The 13017-nt window shown below is 32.2% G+C and overlaps 1 long non-coding RNA gene across 2 annotated transcripts in view; it reads left to right on the top strand.

The window, feature by feature from the left end:
- LOC140843748 (uncharacterized) overlaps positions 1-13017 on the top strand; it is a 297778-nt gene that overhangs the window by 282455 nt on the left and 2306 nt on the right. For both annotated transcript variants that reach the window (XR_012121765.1, XR_012121766.1), the window contains exon 3: positions 8100-8158. This is a non-coding gene — a long non-coding RNA (uncharacterized lncRNA). The remainder of the gene's footprint in view (positions 1-8099; positions 8159-13017) is intronic.

The following is a 13017-nucleotide window of genomic DNA, read 5'->3' as shown; positions in this document are numbered from 1 at the left end:
GGAATCATATTTTAAAATTACCCAGCATAATTAAATGAAATTTTAACTAAATATTAGTCTACAGATAATTCAGTAAATGAAATTCTTCTAATGATGTAAAGAATTCTAATGAGAAGAATTTTCAGTAAACTCATGGATGACATGTTTTTGTATCTTAATCTGTTTGACTTAGAGTTTTTTGAATTTGAAAACAGTAGATATTCATTACCACATAATTCTAGCATGGTGCCTGGAATAAAGTACAAAATAAACATAATTGTCGAATGTTGAGTAATAGTAAGAAAGTTTATGCATCTTTTCTTTGTCATCATGAGTTTTTTCATGTGTTTAACTTCTCATATTTTCTTATTTATCAGTCAACATGTACATGACAGTCAAGAGCATTCCTCTAGCTTCATCAGTGATTCACATGGCTTATTATTATTTTAGCATTAATTTATGACATTTGAGCAATAACATGTAAGGGAATGCAATCTGCATAATGGGAACTCATTATATTACAAATAATAAAATTATTATATAGATATAACAACTTCAAAAGTAAAATGAATCAAAAGTTAATATAGTCAAAATATCAAAGTCTTTGGTGCTTCAGTTATTTTCATACAGCTTAACTCATGAAAATTTAGACTTAGGATTCTTATTGGTACTGGTAACTTCAGCACACCATTTATAATTTGTGATACCCTAACTGGCAATGTTCAACACATCTGTTAATAACTTAATGATTTCTTGTTTGTTTTGGTAAGTTTATTGCATAAAGGACATCCTACAGTCTGCTCTTGAATAGATGGTAATTATCATAAACTTAAGAAATTACTGTAACAAGTATATGCGATTAATCAATTCTGTATTTCCTACTACCATGTGCATGCCCTGATGCATTGCTTTCAGCAATACAACAGCTGCTCTGTAATGCATTTTTTATGTCTCCAAGTAATTCTTTCATGATGAATTATGGCATCTTCAGCCAGAATTAATAATGTAACAAAAGCATTTGTGAAAAATCAAGTAAAATCTTTATTGAAGAATTAAATTTGATTTGAGATTTTAAATTAACAAAAATTATGATAACTTCTCAGCAGATCAAAACCCTACCTTGTAAATATCCTCAATGGCCAGAAATAATGCCATACTTTACTGAATGAGAAGCAAATATCCACTTATGAAAGAAATATGAATTGTTGATTTGTGGTAACAAGTAATAATAATGGTTTTGTAACACAAATAAGTGGAAAGATAACACTGTGCTCACAGATTGGAAGAATTAATGTTGGTAAAGTGCCTATACTATTCAAAGCAATCTACAGATTCAAATTAATCCCTATCAAAATACCAATGGCACTTTTTTTTTTTTTTACAAAACTAGAACAAATAATTATAAAATTTGTATGGAACCACAGAAGACCATGAGTAGCCAAAGAAATTTTGAGAAAAAGCAAAGTTGGAATTATCACCCTCCCTAATTTCAAACTATAGTACAGAGCTATAATAATCAAAACAATCTTGTACTAGCATAAAAACAGGCTCATAAATCAATGAAACAGAAGAGACGGTCCAGAAATAAACCCCATGCTTATAAGGTCAGTTGATTTATAACAAGTGAGCTAAGAATATACAAGGAGAAAGGGATAGTCTCTTCAAAAAATGGTGCTTGAAAATTGACAGCTACATGCAAAAGAGTGAAATCAGACCACTTTCTTACACCATACACAAAAACTTGAAATGGTTAAAAGATCTAATAGATGTAAAACTTGAAGCCACAAAACTCCTAAAACAAAATGTAGACGGTAAACTCTGGGACACTGACTTAACAGTTTTTGTTTTTCTGGATATGTTTCCTCAGGCAAGGGAAACAAAAGCAAAAACAATCAAGTGGAGTTACATCAAAATAAAAAGCTCTGCAGAGCAAAGGAAACAATCAAGAAAACAAAAAAGCAGCCTACTTAACAAGAGAACATATTTGCAAATGATATGTCAGATAATGGGTTGATATCCAAAATATATAAAGCACTCATAAAACTCAAAATCAATAAATAAATAATCCAATTAAAAACAGGGCAGAGAAACTAAATAGACGTTTTACCAAAAGACATACAGACAGCTAATAGACATGTGAAAAGATGCTCAACATAACTAATCATAAGGGAAATATAAATCAAAACCACAATGAGATATATAACCTTACACTAGTCAGAGTGGCTAGTACCAAAAAGACAAAAAAATGACAAGTGTTGGCAAGGATGTGAAAAGAAGGGAACCCTCATGCACTGTTTGTGAGAATGTAAACATGCAGCACTCTGGAAAAATGTATGGCAATTTTTCAAAAAATATAGAAATACCATACAATCCAGCAAATCAACTTTTGGGAATTTAACAAAAGAAAACAAAAACACTAATTTGAAGAGATATATCATATGTTTACTGCAGCATTATTTATAATAATCAAGATATGGTAGCAACCAAAGTGTCCATTAATGGGTGGGTGGATAAAGAGTATGCAGTATCCATAAACAATGGAATATTATTTGGCCATATTCAAAAATGAAATCTTGCCACTTGCAGCAGCATGGATGGACCCAGGAGGTATTATGCTAAGTGAAATAAATCAGACAGAAAAAGACAAATACTATATGACTTCACTTACATGTGGAATCTAGTAAACAGAACAAGTGAACAATACATAAATAAACAAAAATCCAGAAACAGACTCATGAATACAGAGAACAAACTGGTGGTTGGGAGGGGAGGTAGGTGGGAGGGGATTAAGAGGTATAAACTTCCAGTTATAAGGTAAGTAAGTCATGGGATGAAAGATACAACATGGCAAATATAGTCAATAATATTGTAATAACTTGGTGCAGTGACAGATGATAGCTACATTTAATTGCATTGAGCATTTTTAATGTATGTAAATGTCAGTTACTATGTTGTACATCTGAAGCTATTATAATGTCAACTGTACATCAATTAAAAAAACAGAATAATGGGTTTTGAAAGAACAATCCAGATGAACATTTTTCAGATTGTAATTTTAAGTTTGAGAGGCCCTCATGTCATATGTATTCTTTTATTTATTGCTGATTTCTCAATCCTTGTCACCAGTGGAAAATGTCCAGTGATTTAACTTTTCTTACTCATGGTCACCTAAATTAGCCCAACAAAAAGAACTTTGAAATGAGTCATTTATATTGAAGTGAAATTAAATGAACTTCATTCAATTAGCAGGGACTACTGGAATGATGATGATTAAAGGACTGTTAGCAGTCTGAGTCCAACCAGGAGAGAGAATCCACAAAGTAATTTAAACAAGGAAAATTAGTGAAATATTAGCTATGACAATGAATTGAAGCAATGTAGCATAAGCTTGTAAGAAGTAAAATATTGAAGAATATAGTTCTAATAGTTATAAACAGCAGCCACCCCTCTATAGCTGAGATAGAGCACCTAAGTGAAAGGACTCCAGAGCCGAAATACAGACAATATGGAAGGACACAGTCATGGCAAACTGGATGGCAGAGAAGTCACTGGTGTGATACAGGAAAAACTTGCTGGGAATCTACCTTCTTGCACTTGCTGGATGTCCAGAAGGATACAAGGGAAAGTTCTCTGCTGGGATATATCTCACTGGATACACTCTACTGTAAAACTACTCAAGGAGTGTGTGTGAGGGAAGCTGATGGCCAACGAATGCTGCTGGCTTCTGTGCCCTTCAGGAGTCAGGAACTGAGAAGCTTCCAGGTGCTAGAGAAGGTGTACAGCCTGTAGGACCCTGCTAAGAGAATTCATGGAAATTGGGAGCAAAAACCTTACCTCCTACAATGTCTCTCCAGCACTCTCTACTGATAAAACTGAACATCATACCAGTTGGTTAAGGCTAAAATATTTAAAGGACACAGATCCATTTTTATGGAGTAGACAAAACTTTTTAATTTGAAAGTGAGAGTCAATAAATCAATAACTGGCAGAGTGATGCAAATGCATAAAGGCCATTATCTACGATTCCAGGGCAGTTATGCTTGAAAGTGTGATATTCATCACATTCGGTGATAAATACTATAAAAAAAAATAGCTACAAGTAGGTCAAAAAGGTGATACGGGGTGGAGGAGCTCATGGGAGACACATGGCATGAACAGAGGAAGGATGTGTAATACAGAGGGAAGAGCATAAGCAAAGGAACAGGGTCGGAAATGGAAGGAAAGAAATGTGAATTTCCAATTAGCTATTATATGGCTACTCAATTTTGATGGCCTCTAAATCAAATGACAGATTTTGCTTCTTAGATAATCGGGGCAATACATGTTTTTATAAATGGTTAAGGAATTTGAAATGTTTTCTGGAAATATTACTTCTTTTATGCATTTGAAAACAATAATAGTCGTTAATAGTATATGTTTATATTTTATATCTATGAGTTCATTATATATATAAATATTTTCACATAATATAAATAGCAAGACACTTAAAACCACTGCAGTGTCTCTGGACCTTATCTCTTACTATGAAGTTATTAATTCATTTGTATCTGAATAAAAGTATGCATAAAAAAGCAAATGACTGAAGGAATAAATTGGATGCTTAGAAATATGTCTATATTCTAAATCAGCCTGTAAATTAGTCGCTCTTATTCTGCCCCCTACTTGAGAACAGAATCAGCCATAATTGGTACAATACAAAGAAATGTTCATAAAAAAAGAGGCCATGTGGAGCTACAATAAGGAAATTATCCTTGGCCACTCTGTAACCTTATATATAAATTTAAAAAATATGTGCTTGTTAACTCAATTCCAAAAAATCATAGTTGTTCAATATCCTTCTCTATTAGCATTAATTGTGGTTAAGCTTTAAGCTCAATACAGTGCAAAATAAACTGAATATAGAGTCAAAAGATGTGCATTCAAGCTCTCTTTCACCATGCAATGTTAGGCAATAAAAGTGACCTTTAAATCAGAAATGTCAAGATAGCACATGATTGCCATAAAGGCAACATGAAAGAAAGTAAGTGAACCATTTTTATTAATTGAAAAGCACTATATAAATACAAGGCATTTATTTTGATTTAATTCAACTGTGTTGAGAAATGCTAGTATTCTAAATAAGAAAGACATATCTTGAAGAATCAATTTTTCAAAATTTTATGCAGGATATCTTTTATTAAGGATATCTGTCACATGAATATCTAGGAAGAAATCTATTTTTCTCCCCTGATCTTAACAAAGAAAAACATAACATCAAAAGTTACAATTTTTCATAGACATCTTACAATCACATGCATGTTCCATATTTGATCTCATAATTACTCTAATTTTTCTGTTTTTCAAATAGCCTCAAAATATTTTTTGACATTTTATTAAATGATTATCTGCAACCTGTTTTCCTTTTTATAGGTCTACTCATCAAGTGACATTACAAATTCATTCTTAACTTTCCAAGATCATAATTGTAAACTTTTTTCAACACATTTAAAATTTTAAGCTATATGAATTTAACATGCTTTATGATATTTATTTTTTAGCTTAAGTTTAAATAGGTTTAAAATTGCCCTGCTGATAAACTTACAAAATAAGTAAAAGCTTACCCAATAAGTATTATTTTTGTAGATGACTGTTTTACATGGGTCATGTATCTCAACTAATGGAAATTAAAGAATTTAATTTCTGTTTTCACTAATTGAAAAATATATACATTCAGCACTAAATTTACATTTGCCAAAAGAATCCAGAATTCATTGTTGTTTTGGAAATGAGCCTAATAATGCAGCCCCAAACTGGCATTTATCCCAGAAGCTGAAGGGGGATTTTGCCAGGATCAGAATAATGAAAGAAGACTTGATACTTGAGCTTTATCCAGCTTTCATACAATCTATGTCTTTGCAGATAAAGAAATACAAAAACTGAACTGTCCAGCAGTGTGAGGGCCATGTGCAAAATGTAAATCAGAGGCTGAAATACAAAAGCAGAAACTTGACTATATTTGTCTAGAATGATCATGTCATGGCACCATGTTTCTGATTTTAGTTAAGTAAGCACAAGTATTCCTTGATGGATGATTCTGAAATAGAATGACCTAGTCCAATATGGAAAAGCAAAAGGCTCCGTAACATAAGCAAGGGAAGACAAAATGTAAATATCAGTGTTTGATGCCAATGAAAAGATATTTTATTTGATCATATCAGGATGGTAATTAGCTTAATAATAAACTTAGGTCACTGAAATTATTGAACTATTAAATGGATTTAGAAATTTTAAAAGCTATTGATTTATTCAGGTGATGTGTATCTTTTCCTCATTACACACCATGATGATTTTACCTACACAGCAAAACATGAGTCTTATTGTTAATTAGAGAAGTTGCATATGTCACAAAAGATTGTGCTTTTATTTTTTGGAAGTTCTTTAAATCTAGTTATTTATATCATAATGTTAAAATGTATTTCCTTGAGTGTTATTGTTGACTATCCTCACTTTTTTAAACTGCATCGAGACTAACTTTAGGGGATTTCTTTTTCTGGTTATAGTGGAAAAGTTCATATGAGAAAAAAAAATGTCCTAACAAATAATAAATTTAAGACTTAGATTAAAAATGAAAACTACTGTTTGAAGATATTGGAAGTCAACTCAGGCATTCAGGACTTCAGGGCCCAAAGTTCCCAAGAGAAGAAAAACACAATGGAAGGATCCAACCACTGTCTGATGCTTCTCTTCTTGAGGTATTTGCAAACCTGTCAGCAACATGGGGATCACAGGCCAAGTTAAAAATGGAGACTCAGAGCTTTCTGAATTAGCACAGAATTGTGGAGACAAAATTTGAATTCAGGGTTATCAAAACAGATTGCAATTAAAAGACCCAAGATCTCAGAGCAAAGGCAGCAATAATGAGGTGAACCTGATACTTTGTGACTCTGCCTGTACAGTACTTCTTAAGTATTAATATGCAGAGTGTGTGAGGCTGAGTGGGCAAATTGAAAACAGGCAGAGCAGTCTCAAGTTGGTACACAGAAAAACAATGCTGCTCAGGTCCTGATGAGGTAGAAATTGCTCAGGAAAATACTATGGTTTTCAGTGGAGACTCATGAAGGGTCTCTATTACATGTAGCTGAATAAAGTATGAACCACTATTGCTGTATAGTTGAAACCAATATAATATCAGTAGTTCAAGCTGCATAAAATGGAAAATAAACACTTAGAAAATATAAATTGAGAATGAAATGAACATGAATAAAAACATAGAAAAGAATATAAAGTATATATAGAACTAAATGAACAATTCAACATCTGCAACTGGAGTCCTAGAAGGAGAAGTGAGAGTAAAGGAGGCGTTAAGTTTTGTTTGAAAAGCTACTGCTGTGAATCTTCTAAAACTGATAAAAACAAAGCTCTGGGAATGATAAACATGAAAGAGGCACACTAAGGCAAACTATAAATACTCACTGAAATTCAATCAGAAATAGAAAAAATATTAAAAGCAATCATAGATAAATAGAGCATTATTTTCAAATAAGTAGCAATAATAATGGCACCCAGTTTTTAAACAGAAGTGGTGAAAACTAGAGGACAGGTGATATATATTTAAAATTCTTAAAAAAATAAATGTTACCTATAGTTTAATATCTACCTAAAATATATTTAAAACTGGAGGTGAATTATACTTAAGACCTTTCCTCCCTTATAAAAAAAGAATTTATAGGTAGCCAACTTGCACTGACAAAAATACTAAAAGAAGTTCTTGAGGCAGAAGAAAATGTCTCAATTGGATTTTCAGTGAGGGAATAAAGAGCACTAGAAAGGTTTTCATGCCCCTTTATCCCCCTCACCTCCTCAGCCACCCACCCCAGTCACAAAAATCTCAATCATAATATGTTAGTCACAGGGAAGGAAGTGCAGCATGAAGAATATAGGAAATGATTCTGTACTCTTTCTATGTTGACAGATAGTAACTACACTAGTGGGGGTGATGATGTAATAATGTGATAACAGTTGAACCACTATGCTGTATACTTGAAACCAATATAATATCAGTAGTTCAAACTGCAACAGCTCAAAAAGTGACTAGGCATCTTTATAATCCAGCACCTTAGCATATGCATTTCATCCTCCAGGTTGCAAGACAGCCAGCTGCTGTAACTCCTGATATCACATACGCCCCTTGGGCAAGAAGGTAAGAGATAGGTTAATTGGTTTAGCAAAAGGTAAACTAGTTCAGTTATGCTTTTTATGAGAAAAATAATCCAGGAAGCTCTATCTAGTAGATGTCTGTCATGTATCATTAGTCATAATTATGATACTCCTATCAGCAAGGTAGTGTGAGTATACAAAGATCTTTAATGAATCATACAGACATCCAAATAAAATTGCTGTCATATTAGTAAGAAAGAAAGAGTGGATGCTGAATAGGCATCTGAGTGTTTGTGCTATAACGTTATTTTTCTCATTTGAAAAATAAAGGAATTACATAATCTGTAAGGCCCAGGTCAACTCTTGAGAATCTGAGATTTATATATCAAGTGAAAGCAATTTGACCAATGTATTCAAATATCAATTACATTTCATATCATAATCCTAGCACAAAAGTCAATTGCCTTGGCTGTAAATGGCACAACTCTGGGAGTTATATTTGTGGTTATGACAGTGAAATGTTTCATTATAACTCAAAGGTTTTCTTTCATCAAGAATAAGCAATATCTCTGAATACTGAGTAAGCTAATGTCAGAAATGAGTTAATTAGACTTTTTACTTTTTATATTGTTTACATCAGATCTAAAGGACTCTTGCTTTTCAAAGTAGCAGAAATGCAATTTCATGGTATTCTGCTTAAGTGACTTAGAGATATATACTAACTGCCTAAAGTTTGATTATTTTAATGATTTTAAGTCTACTGAAACTCAAATACAGACTTGTGATTTTCTAACCAATATACTTGTTCCAGAATGCAGACTCTAATCTGAATGTTAAATTATAAATTTACTCATCAAAACTAATGTGCAGACCACAGAGAAGACAATCCTAGTAAAAGGAACTGAAGTCAATAAAAGTTTTGTGTTTAATTTATGACTAGTAAATCAGGCATAAAATAAACTATTACAGAACCTAGACGTAATTACCAAATAACCTGAGGTTATTGGTAGAGCTAATTTAGCCTTTTAATCAAATATTCACTAAGATAGATTTAGATCATTGACAGAATAATTAGTTGATCAAAATTTCCATTATTTCAAGTGTCTTTTTGTTGCTATATAAATACAATATTTTGAGACCCTGAGAGATGCTGAATTTGAGTAAAATATTTAAAGCTGTATAATACTTGTATTAATAGAATGATGCATTACCTTTAAGTAATTTAGAGTTATATTTAAAAACATCCTCTGCTTTAATTTAATTATTTATTCATTTATTCATCAAGAATGGTAATGATTTTTCTACATTATGGCTAATAGGCCGTGTGAATACTTGTCTTACAAAAGCAAGTGCAGTGCTATTTCATAAGTAACATTCAGAAGCTTGATATTCTCACTTAAATAGCTAATGTACATATTTTATATCTTTAAGTGTTGCAAATTATTTCAGACATGATAATAATAATGTTGCATTGATTATCTTGATTGAGGTAAATATATCCAAAATAACACATCCTCTTATTTAATTTTTTCACTTGTAGATTGGTAAGTGGTTCCTGGCACCTTTATAGTAGACAGCATGAAATAAATAAATTAACATACACCTTATGTGTATATCCAGATTTATATTTAGAAAGTGCAAGAAAGCCTATGCCATGAAAAATAAATTTATTAGAAGATGTAGATGTTCAAGGATTGACTCTAGTTTCCCATTACTGGTAATGAGTATCAAATAATTCAGACAGCTGTCTCCCTGAAAATAATTAGAAGAGCTGGACAAATACAATGAATTAGGCTGTCTAGAAAAAGAATTTCTGCAATGGTATATGGAGAAGAAGCATGAGATTTGGAAATTTTACTCTTGTGGGTATTTTTTTATAATTCTAGTTAAGATGACTGAAAAGCTGAGCTGCAGGGCAGGGATATGTTTAAGTGATTTGTTACGACTGTTTCAAAGATGGGGGCCAAACTAGGTAAGCATACATACTATGCATACTCTGAGGCCAGAAAAACCTAGTTAAACTAGTTTCTTTTTCACTCGATCTGTTTCCTCAGACAAATTAACTTCCCTGTCTTTCTTCTCTTTCTTTGATATTTTACAACATACATCGTAAAACACAAGGATTATTATTATCAATGCATGCTAAATGATAGGGTAATAGGAGAGGGAAAGGAAATTTGTTGGTAGATACATAAATGTATTTTCAGTAAGCAAAGGAGCAAATACTCAGTGCTTACCATCCTCACTTAGCAAATGATCCCATGATTGTATCTGGTATTTATATCCACCTTCCTGGTGGATATAAATCTATCAGTATTATCTAGAATATTTTTTAAAATTTAAAAGCCCTGCATACAGAATGAATCTAGTAGAAAAATTATCAAGGGATGTTGACAATCTATTCAGAGAAAAGGGACAGTAAAGAGGAAAATTTTCTCAGTCTTTACTATTAATTCATATAATAATATGACACAATTTCTTGTGAGACACTAGCTACCAGATATTGAAAGAAAGAAAGGAGGAGAAAGGCAAGGAAAGAGAGAGGAGAGAGTGAGGAAGGAAAGAAGGATGGAAAGAAACAGGGAAGGAAGATAAAAGAACAAAGAAACACTGAGAAAGGAAAACTAGAAAAAGAAAAGAAAAAGAAAGGAAAGGAATTAGGACTGACATTCTCACAAGTCAGGGAGAATGTGGACTGGCAGAAACTCTCAGGCACTGCTGGTAAAAATGGACTTTAGCAGCATGATTTTGTAAAATAATTTGACACCATCTAGTAGTATTAAGATGTTCATAACCTCTCACCCACCTACTTTCTCCCAGAATTATGTTAATTATTTCTGAACATGTTTGCAAGAAGACATAACAAAATATTCCTTGTGATACTGTTTGTAACAACAATAATATTGAAAATACCGTACCTTCATTTGTAAGAGAATTGATACCTACAGTAGGGATATACAATTTAATATTCTTTTAGCAGTGAAATGGAATGAACTGGAGTTCCTATTTCAACTAGATAGTCCACAAAGATAAAATATTGAGGAAGAAAGCTATGTAAATTACTGCAAAACTATTAGTTAAAATATATGTGAATGTGCATAAACTCTCATGAGAATGATAAATACTATGGCAAGGTAATTAGTTCCTATAGGAAGCAGAAAGGATACCAAAGGTAGACAGGTCACTTTAATTTTTTGGTTCCTTGACACACGTCCAATTCCTTCAACCAGCACAAAGGAAATTCTCAAAAATGTTTGTTCAATGAATAAATGAATGTTTTCAGTTTTTTTCTAAATCTGTATAATTATCAAGATTTTAATTATATTATTCTATGTACAGTTATGGTAAGTAAGAAACACTTCAGAATTTTAAAAACTAAAGAAAAATACAGACTTTTCATATAAAAATTCAGTTTAATCAGTTATTCTAATTCAAAAAATTCTGTGCTATTTAGTCAGTTACTCATCCTTAAAACAAATTGATAGTTTTCTACTACTAATAATGAAACATTACAAATAATATCAGAATAATATTGTCACAGTTTTTTTCTCAAGAATGTTTTGAGATCAAAGATGTCTTTTATTCCTGTAATAATCTTCTTTCTAGTAAATAGGGTTGATCATAATTATGCACGTGGTTTGAAAAATGTCCAAAATTAATGACATCAGCTATTGTCTGAAACTTCAACTAAACAAAATAATTATTTTCATGTCAGAGTAGTCCCAGTCATCTTCCCTTACTCAGCATCAGTTTGTGCTGACTCCATAGCTTGTTGAGGGTAGCTTAATGTTAGTGAGGCGATGGTCACAAGCTCTCTGCCTTGCATTCTGGTTAGCGTGTTCTGTACCTTGACTATTGATTCCTCTGGATGGTGGTGGGTCTTGTTTGAGAAGTTATACAAATAATAAAATAAATGTTTAGTCAAAAACAAAAAACAGACTGGAAATCCTTGAAAACAGTGTTTTTCTTTTGGAAATTAATCTGTTACTGGGAGGTAAGACACTACAGGACATTCTACAAGGTAAGGGATAAACAGAAAGGTTGTCATGTTTCAGTCAGAGTTGGAAATGCAAATTTGAAGCCAGTGCTGGGTTATGTCTTTAAATATGGGACATAGGTTCTTCTTCCCTCAGTCACAACTCAGGATGCTTACAATTGGACATATAGAAAAATTTCAATAACCCATAATTTCCTAATAATGATAGTCAAAAATTAAAGCACTAACATTTGCTAATTGCTACTCTTTAATCTGTAGTCTTTGTTCAAAGCGAAACCCTTTCACATTATCCAATTTTACCAATTACAATGAATCCAAATAATTTTAGGAGACAAGGTAGTCATGTATATTTATCTGAATAGGTTTAGTGTCCTGTTTGTGTAAGGAATTGCTGATTGCATTGTAGTGGACTGGAAATTTGGAAATTCTATTATTTGGCCTCTGGTTTGTGAGTCCTCTTATTCTGCTCTCTGCCTTGTTGATCAAGTGATACACAATTCTCCATAGTTATATTACACTCTAGCATTTCACTATGCTAACATTTTGAAGTGTTCCACCATATATTACCTAACTTCTCTTTTCCTAGCATTCAATATATTTAATATGTTTTGATTAACACAATACAAATAAATACCATTATTGAGTCTTTGAGACAGTAATGGAGAAAAGTGCTATGTGGTATATTATTATTTAATTTAAACCACAGAACACTACAATATGGGGATTATTAGGACCATTTTACATATAAGAAAATAAAGTATTAAGAGGAGTAAGAAATTTTGACCAATTTTGTCCTAGGAATATCTAGCAGATTGATGATGTGCTTGAGTAAGCTTGTACCAGCTGGGAGAGCAAATTATTACATTTTGTAAGAAGGTTGGTAGCTTTTAAGTGACCATGATGGG

Source organism: Manis javanica, chromosome 10 (genome assembly GCF_040802235.1).
Source record: "Manis javanica isolate MJ-LG chromosome 10, MJ_LKY, whole genome shotgun sequence".
In the NCBI taxonomy this organism is placed as follows: domain Eukaryota; kingdom Metazoa; phylum Chordata; class Mammalia; order Pholidota; family Manidae; genus Manis; species Manis javanica.
The sequence above is the reverse complement of the archived record's forward strand: the minus strand, read 5'-3'. Positions and strand labels throughout refer to the sequence as shown.